The 9,062-nt window shown below is 36.8% G+C and overlaps 1 protein-coding gene across 1 annotated transcript in view; it reads right to left on the bottom strand.

Annotated features, from left to right (window-relative positions):
- The window catches only part of LIFR (LIF receptor subunit alpha), a 90,775-nt gene extending 81,719 nt beyond the window's left edge, over positions 1-9,056 (bottom strand). Inside the window, exon 1 of the mRNA XM_044664282.1 lies at positions 8,832-9,056. The gene's annotated coding sequence lies outside the window, so the exon portion shown is untranslated. The remainder of the gene's footprint in view (positions 1-8,831) is intronic.
- Positions 9,057-9,062: the final 6 nt, after the last annotated feature.

The following is a 9,062-nucleotide window of genomic DNA, read 5'->3' as shown; positions in this document are numbered from 1 at the left end:
GAATGGCTAAACAAATTATGGTATATGCTGGTGATGGAATACTATTGTGCTCAAAGGAATAATAAACTGGAGGAGTTCCATGTGAACTGGAAAGACCTCCAGGAATTGATGCAGAGTGAAAGGAGCAGAGCCAGAAGAACACTGTACACAGAGACTGATATACTGTCGTAAAATTGAATGTAATGGACCTCTGTACCAGCAGCAATGCAATGACCCGGGACAATTCTGAGGGATTTATGGTAAAGAACGCTACCCACATTCAGAGGAAGGACTGCAGGAGAGGAAACATATAAGAAAAACAACTGCTGGAACTCATGGGTTGGGGTGGACATGATTGAGGATCTGAACTCGAAACTACCACACCAATGCAACTACCAACAATTTGGAAATAGGTCTTGATCAAGGACACATGATAAAACCAGTGGAAATGTGTGTCGGCCATGGGTGGGGGGAATGCGGGGGGTGAAGTGGAAAGTAGGAGCATGAATCATGTAACCATGTTAAAAATGAATATTAATAAATGTTTAAAATTAAAAAAAATAAACAGACTAACTCTATTATGATGATGACTTACTCACTATGATGCAGAATTCTGGGCCATCACCCTAGAAGATTTATTGCTGAAATTAACAGAAAACCTTGTTGTAAACATTAGTTTTCTTATTAATAATGGTCCAACAAAATAAACACACAAAAAAGATTATATTGAAATTTCAGTTAACATTCATCAACTTTGGATGTTTACTCCTTCCCAATTTAAAAGTGATATGATGGAAATGGTATTAGATTTGGAGTTAAAGTACCTAAACTCAAATTCTACCTTTGATACTAACTATATATGTGCTCTTGGGCAAGTCAATTAACTGTCCTCAGTATCAGCTTCACTGTTAAGTGAGGGATTTGGACTAGGATCCCTGATGCCCCTTCTAACTCTAGAACTACAATCTTATCTATAACCCTAAAGCAAGGATACAGTAACCAGAAAACTCTAAAATGTATAACATTTTTCCTATATGGTATTTTTTTAATCTTTTGATATCTAAATTCATTTTATCCCCCTTTGAATAGCCTATCATATAGCTGAATTATTTCTTCTTAACATTTCAAATGCCATGAAGAAAAATACTAGTTTTATTTTATTGTCCCCATAAGCAAAATCATATCCATACTTTCACATGAAGCAATTTCCTTGATTAGAAGTCCTTTTCTTCTAAAAAAATTACACCTTTTCATATGTGTGTTTGTATGTACATACTGAATGTTACTATAAAAACCTATTAGGAAATACAAGTAAGTATATACATGGGTTCTCTCTTCAAGAATTTTATAATCTAGTTGAGAAGACAAAAATCATGAAACCTAAAAATCTGAATTCACTAATATAAAGTAAGAAATAGTATAAGGCAATATAGACTTGATTACTGCCACCTTACAGAGTATTATAAATAATAAAATGTCATGAGTTCTGGGGAGGGATAGAGTTATCCATGATAATTCATGGAGGAGTAGAGTTCCTGATTTGGGATTTGAAGATTGAATTTGGATAGGCAAAGAATATAAAGACCAAAGTTTTAGTTAGCAGTAATATGTAAGAAAAGGCAGGAGTAGGAAAGGGAGAGGATATTAAACTAGGTTTGGGAAAGTCCAGTTTTGCTTAAACGCAAGATTTTTAAATGTGAAAAATGGGAGACAAGACTGTTATTTAAAATAAGCTGAGAAGTCACTGAATACCTGACTAAACAATTTATATTTTATTCCTCGAGGACTAGGATATGTAGATTTTTGAGCAGGCAAATAACATACTCAGAAAACAAATGAAAAAGGTCAGGCATGCTTGTTCATGCTTGTAAACCCTGATCCTGGGGACAGAGAAACTGGTGGATCTCTTGAGCTCTGTAGGTGGCAGTAGGGATAAAAAGAGTAATGGTTGTCTACACCAGGTCTAGCAACACTTGGAGAACCACTCAGGAGAAGGGGGCCAACAATCTACCCAAGTATTGGTAAATTGACTCAAGAGAGAAACAGAGCAGGTCCAAACTTTGTCAATCAGTACTAGAATCGATGACTTCTCTCCACTTCTAACCTGGATGATATAGGAAGACCCAATCAGAGACTGGCAGTGGGAAAGGGCAGAAAAGCAGAAGGGAAGGAGGAAAGAAGAGGTTAGGTAGAAAAGGAGTAGGGAAAAGTAAAAATAAAGAAACCAGAGAAAGGAATATATCAACTAAGAATTTATGACGGTAGTCTATTTATGATATAACTACATATGATAGTAGCAATGACAATGGGAAAATGGAATAAATTGGACCTACTGAAAAGGAAGTATAGGATTTGGAGGCATTTGACAATAATCTCTCATACACACACATACTTTTCTGGATATTCTGTTTTCTCAGGGTTTTCATATTACTACCCTCTCTTTTAGTTTTCCTCTATCTCTGACCTCTGCATATTATTCAGTCTTCTTTGCTAGTTCTTTCATTCATATCATACTTACCTGGGTCTTAATCTCTCTACAATTTCACTTGGTGATCTCATCAATCCCAAGGGGTAATTAAAATCTCTATGCAAATAACTGCTGGATCTATAAGCAGTCTAAGTCTCTTTCCTGAGCTCCAGTCCTACATCAAAAACTGTCATCTGAACTTTTAAAAATAGATGTCTCGTAAATATCTCAAAGTCACCATGTTCAAAATGTAACATAATTACTTTTCTCCCCAAAATTCATTCTTCTTGCAAATTTCCCTATTTCTGTTGCAGCTACAAGCTTCCTTCTGACAACCTGGTTTTGAAATTATCCTCAAATCCTCATTATTCTTCTTCATCCTATATATTCAATCATCTATTATCATGTCCATCTCCACATCTCCAGCATGTGTCTTATTCTTTCTACTCACATGGCTATGATCATAATTTAGGCTCTCCACCCCTCATCTGTACTATTTCAATAGCATCACAATTGGTCTCCCACCTTCAAGTCCTTTCTGTTTTCAATTCATCTTCCACATAGCTGTCAAAGTAATTTTCCCAAAGTACAGGTCTGAGTGTGTCACTCAAACTCCAGTAGTTCCCTGTTGCCTCAAGCATCAAAAAATAAACTTCACCTGGCTTAAATATACCTTTACAGCCTTACTACATATTTCTCCTCTTGTACTCAACAAGAATTTAGTAAATATCTACTATGTGTCAAGATACCAAAAAAAAAAAAAAAGTCTCTACTCTCACAGATCTTATAAGACTAACAGTAGTGAAAACATACAAACAATTATGTCCCATCAAGCTATATATTGAATTGCAGTTAATTAACAAAGGGAAGGTATTAGCAAAAAGGGGAATCCAGAAAGGCTTAAGTAAAAACAAGGCTTTTATCTGAGACCTAAAGTGAGAAGGGAGACCATTCCAGGCATGGGGTACAGTCAGTAGAGGAATCACAGAGTACTTGGGAGAGGAGTAAAGTGTAAGAAGCTTGAAAAGGTAGGAAGGGACCAGGTTATGAAGAGCTTTTAATGCCAGACAAAAGATTTTATATTTGATCCTAGAAGTTTAGGGAAGTAGTGGTTCAGGTCTAAAGTGATGTGGACCTTCACCAGGGAAGTGGCAGTGTCAGAGAAAAGAAGAGGGTATATCAGAGAAATGTTGGGAAGATAGAAAGACTGCACCTGATAAATGATTGGCTTGGAGGGAGAGAAGGGAGAAAGGAGGGTAGAAAATGACCCCTTAATTTACCAATTGGTGACTAGAACAGTGATGGTAAACCTTTTTGAGATGGAGTGCCAGCTCCCCTCTCCCTCCCTTACCCTACTCTCCATTCCCCACCCCCACAACAGAGGCAGGAAGTGCTCCCATTGGGCTGCTGGGTTGAGGAGCAGGTAAAGTGAGGAATGTTCTCAGCTAGTAGAGTGGGGGAGAGGAGTGGCTTGAATGCTCCATCCCCCCCCCCTTCAGCTGCCCCCTATGAGCCACCCACCTTACCCCTTGTGAGCTTCCTCTGAGCTTCTGGGCAGAGGGGTGGGGATGTGAAAAAATGTCATCTGGCATGGTGGAGAGAGGGAGGGGAGCAGCTCCACCTGGGTCCCTCTGTCTTTCTAGGCCTGGATAAGTAGATCTGAGAATCATCAGCATAGAGATCATTAAACCCATAAAAGTTGATGAGAATGTCAAGTTTAACAGCTTAGCCAGAGAAGAGCAGGCCTATAGACTTGAGGTACTACCACAGCTATTGAGTATGACCTGGATGAAGATCCACCAAAGGAGACTTGAGAAGTAGTGGTCAGAAAGACAAGAAGAAAACTAGAGAATGGTGTCACAAAAAAAAACCTAGAAAGATGAGATGAAAAGCTCTCTAATTTAAGGCAGCATATTCTACTTTTGGAGAGTTTAAATGACATTTCTTATATCTCCCATATTAACTAAGCCTTTGAGCTTTCATGTAACAAATATGACTTATCATGAAATATATCCTAGTTGCCACAGAAATTGGCATTTTTTAAAATTGCAATTATATAAAGTATTATTAAAAATATCTTCTACTATATGTATCTTGTTTTCCCTTCCCCACCCCCAACACACACACACACACACACACACACACACACACACACACACACACAGTCAACTCTTCATGATGAGGAGTACTCTAACCTTTTCTACTTCTCATTCCCATTCCTCCATGAATATTTGCAAATTTTGAAGTTCTGAGGGAAAATGCTTTTGGAATGAATTAAGAGGATAAATGTGAATTACAATGTCTGACAGAAACACACCAGATGAAGATTAAACCCACAGATTCATAGACCACCTATATTTGCCTCTTTAATTTGATATAGGATAATGGTTCTTAACCTAAAGCCTACGGACTTTTAAGAAAAAAAATTGATAGCTACTTAATTGGTTTCTTTTGTAATCCTACTTATTTTATTTTATGCATTTAAAAATATTATTATAAAGATTTCATAGACTTCTTCAGACTGCCAAAGGGGTCCATGACACACGCAAAAAAGTTTAAGAACACCCTGATATAGTGGGAAGAATATTGAGAAAAGAAACCAGAATAACTAACACTCTGAACCTCAGTTTCCTTATAGACAAAAAAAATGAAGAGATTGAACTGGATTATCTTTTGCATTTCTAACTTCCTAGGGTTTATTAGAAAGATTACAGGTAAGTAACTTAAAGTTCTAACATTAGAAAATTTAATATGCAGAGTACTGGCCATCAAGTAGCTTACATAAGCAAATTTAGAGACTATGTGCAAATGCTAAGGACAAGGCCATTACATTTATCATAGAAAATGTTTTTGTGGCTTATTTCATTCCTAATGTCTAAAGAATTATTTTAGGATTATATCTGCCAGCATCAGGCTAATTAATTTTAGTCTTCTCAAACAAGTAAATTTAATGACCAGCTAAGATTTCAACAGGCTAAATGCCTTCATTCATGTTGTCTGCCCTTTACCTTACTATTGTCCTCTTAAATTGGTGCTGTCAGTACTTGTTTTTTTAAACCTATTTTTTGACACTTTTGAATTTCTCCTGGACTTTCCAATTACAAATAGAGATAGTAAATATTCTGATTAAAGTTGAACATACATATAATTCAGGATTCAATTCAATAAACATTTACTGAACACTTACTATCTACAAAGTACTGTGAACGCAAACAAGCCTGAAAAAGCAAAGATAAAGAAAAATCTAATTTAAAAATACAGTTAGGTTAAGGTATCAACCATTTGGGGGGGGGACTTCATTTTGCATGATGACAGAATGATAAAATCTTAGCAGACAAAATAAGGAAATTATAAATATTTATTACAATTTTTATCACAATGCCTGGCACAAAACTTATTTTGTTCCCAAGCTTTCGATTTTACAAGGAAAAAGCAAGAAGAGCTTGTTTGCATGCACTTGTCAGCTCTCTGTCTCTCTCTCTCTCTCTCCAGAGAGAGAGAGAGAGAGAGACACACACACACATACACACACACACACAGACATATATATTTAGAATTACAAGTAGCTTACAAATTTGAATGAGGAAATGCCACAGGTTTCCAAATGTTGCCTAAAATAGAGAAAGAACATATTCCTTTTATGATGACAATAACAATACAAATACAGGTGCTGTTTATATACATATATACATAAAATATTTTAGTGAATTGGTAATACAAGCTGTAATAGTCATAAAATAGTGGTTTTGAAAACTTTACAAGTAAACAAATGAATGCTTCAATAAAATCAGGTGTATATATTGCATATAGTCTATAAAATATTAAAATAATCCATTATTGAATCAATAAATAACCATGTTAATATTTTAGCTTCATGTCTCAGTGAATATCATGAATAAAGTACTGTATTTTCAGGGAACATATTGAAGTACAAAATGTGGTAGAAAAAGTCTGGTTAACATAAGGAAATGGTGCACTTAGCTTTTAATTACAAAAGACAAGTATTTAAAGTAGAGGATTTAAATAATACATAATTCAGTTTAAAATCCCCCAAATCTGAGTAGAGTTACCAAGACAGAGCAACTTCCTTTAACTCTCCAATGTCCAGGGCTGATTCTACTGAAAATTTCATGAGCTATTTCTTTACTTAAGTCAAAGGTTATTTTCAAAATATAAGATATGTGAATCTATGTACCACAGTGACATGTTAAAATTTTAGTAATTTTTAAATTGCATGACAAAAGCTTAGAGAATATACAAGGATGAAATTCAAGCACTTTAAAAGCCAGCAGTAATTACTACACAAATAACACCACAAACATAAACATATAGTCATATGTACCTATGTGTTCCTTTAATATAAACTGTAATGTTAGCTAATTCTCAAATTTGATAAATTAAGCTATAAAATCATTCACTTTATAGTCCATCACTATTAATATTATAATTTAAAATTGTAAAAGGTACTAAGAATTCAAATTTAAATGAAAAAAATTCAATAAATACATTAGTGCACATACACAAATAATATTCTATCTCATTAATGCTATTAGAAGACCATATCCCAGAAGTGATCATTCCTGTAATTTACTTATATATTTTTGCCAAAGCAGTTTAAAATATGTAATAAAATTGAATAATCTATAGAATTCACTGATCCTGCAGTCTAATGGTGAATGGATTACTTTAGAATATAAACTACTTTGTTTCTTATTTTAATCACAAAAATTTTTTGAGTTTTAAAACTTTTTATAAATGTAAGCATAAACACCATTTCTTGAAATGCAAATTATTCACTACTAGGCTTAATACTATATTGCTAAGCAACACAAAAAATCTTAAGTATCTCTAAACTGTTGGACTATGTGGGAGGAAGGCACACAAGGACCAGGTACACTAGAATCTAAATGATAGAAAGTTCATATTTTGATATCTGATTTGTAAACATATGAAGTATGTCTTATGCAATATTTTGTTATTGGAGACATTCAAATCAAATTACAAACTCTAAAAATAGACTGGAATTTTTTTTCACAATTTTAGTGATGCCATTTTTATGTTTTATTAGTTATTTAAGTAAAATCATTATGAAGAATTATTTTTTAAGAAATTAAGCACAATTCCTGATCCTTTCAATTCCTAAGAAGCTAAAAAACAGGTTTGCACTTTGAGTTCTTGCACACTTTACATGTGAGTATGATATAACCTAAACTTAGTTTTTTAGAAGAAACAGCTCACCTTGAAAATATACAATACACGTTTAATTTGCAATTACCTAATAACAGCCTCCAAATCATAAAGACAAAGGAAATACAAGGGGAAAAAAATCCTGATAAAACTTTATGAACGACATACAAAATTTCTTCCCTTCCCCTCCCCACCCTTCTCAGTGTGAAAGAATGAGTGATTTAAAGATTTGGGACAACTTCTAATTAAAATTCTCACGGCTAAAAAAAAATCTAATACAAAAGAAAGTTTCCATAACAACGAAAAGATGCCTTATGCAAGCTTCCTTTTCAGAACAGCAAGTCACAGTTATATATTTCACAAACCACTAAAAAACAATTTCCATAAGAGATTCATACAATTTTTTCTAAGTGTAGTATAGGGCTGGATAGAGGAATCAAATATCATCACTCAAGTTCACTTAAGAGGGGGAGCACTTTGCATCAGATAATATATGATTTTCTTGCACTAATTCTTTCTCGCTGTAGCCTCTATAAGCTACTGTACTCCACCTGCACCAACACGTTCAAAACTTCACCTTATATAGTAACACACTTTTCACCAAAGTCTGTCCATAGTTAACCATCTTCCAAGAAGAAACCTTGGGATAAGTGGGGGGGTTTTTGGTTTGTTTTTGTTTTTGTTTTTTGAGTTATCGAAAAGGTAATTCAGTACAAAGTCTGGTCGTGGGGGAGGGAAGAAGGAAGGATGGTTGTTGGTGCTGATCCTGAAGATGGACGGAGCCATATGGACATAGAAACCAGGGAGCTTGTCCAATTCAAAAGGGATAAAAATCAGCGCGTCCTTTTTCTCATCCCAGCCAGCTGACCTCTGGCCTCAAAACTTAAAATTATCCCACTCTATGGTCTTCAGAACCCCCAAAGGGTTGGAGGTCAGAGGAGAACTTGACCAAGAGAGAAACCTGGAGGAATCCGAAGGTGAGGGTCTTTCTCCTTCTCCCAACCCCGTATCCCGGGGCTGTCACCTTGCTGAGGTGGGGGACAGTGAGGATCCCCACCCTTTTCCCAGCCCCCCAAGGTTGCAGGGCTTGGGGAGCCTCTGAGGGATTGGGGGAGGGCTGACCTTTCCGCGCCACCCCCTTTCCGCACTCGAGGACCCCTGCCCGCCCGCAGCCCAGTCTCGCCCTCCCGTTACTCACCCGCGGGCTGGCGGGCGGCGGAGCCGGCGCCGCTACTTCTCCATCCTCCCGTGGGCGGCGCGGCCGCTCCGCCGCCTCCGGAGCTCGGGCTCCGGGGCTCCCGGCGCCGGCCCGAACAAGCGAGGGGGGAAGGGAGGCAAAGCTGGGGCAGGGACCCGCCGCCGCTGCCTGGGCTTTCGCTCCACACTCCCCGGGCTCCCAAGGCCACGACAGGCCCGCCCCCCAGCCTCG

The sequence above is a fragment of the Gracilinanus agilis genome, chromosome 1 (genome assembly GCF_016433145.1).
Source record: "Gracilinanus agilis isolate LMUSP501 chromosome 1, AgileGrace, whole genome shotgun sequence".
In the NCBI taxonomy this organism is placed as follows: domain Eukaryota; kingdom Metazoa; phylum Chordata; class Mammalia; order Didelphimorphia; family Didelphidae; genus Gracilinanus; species Gracilinanus agilis.
The sequence above is the reverse complement of the archived record's forward strand: the minus strand, read 5'-3'. Positions and strand labels throughout refer to the sequence as shown.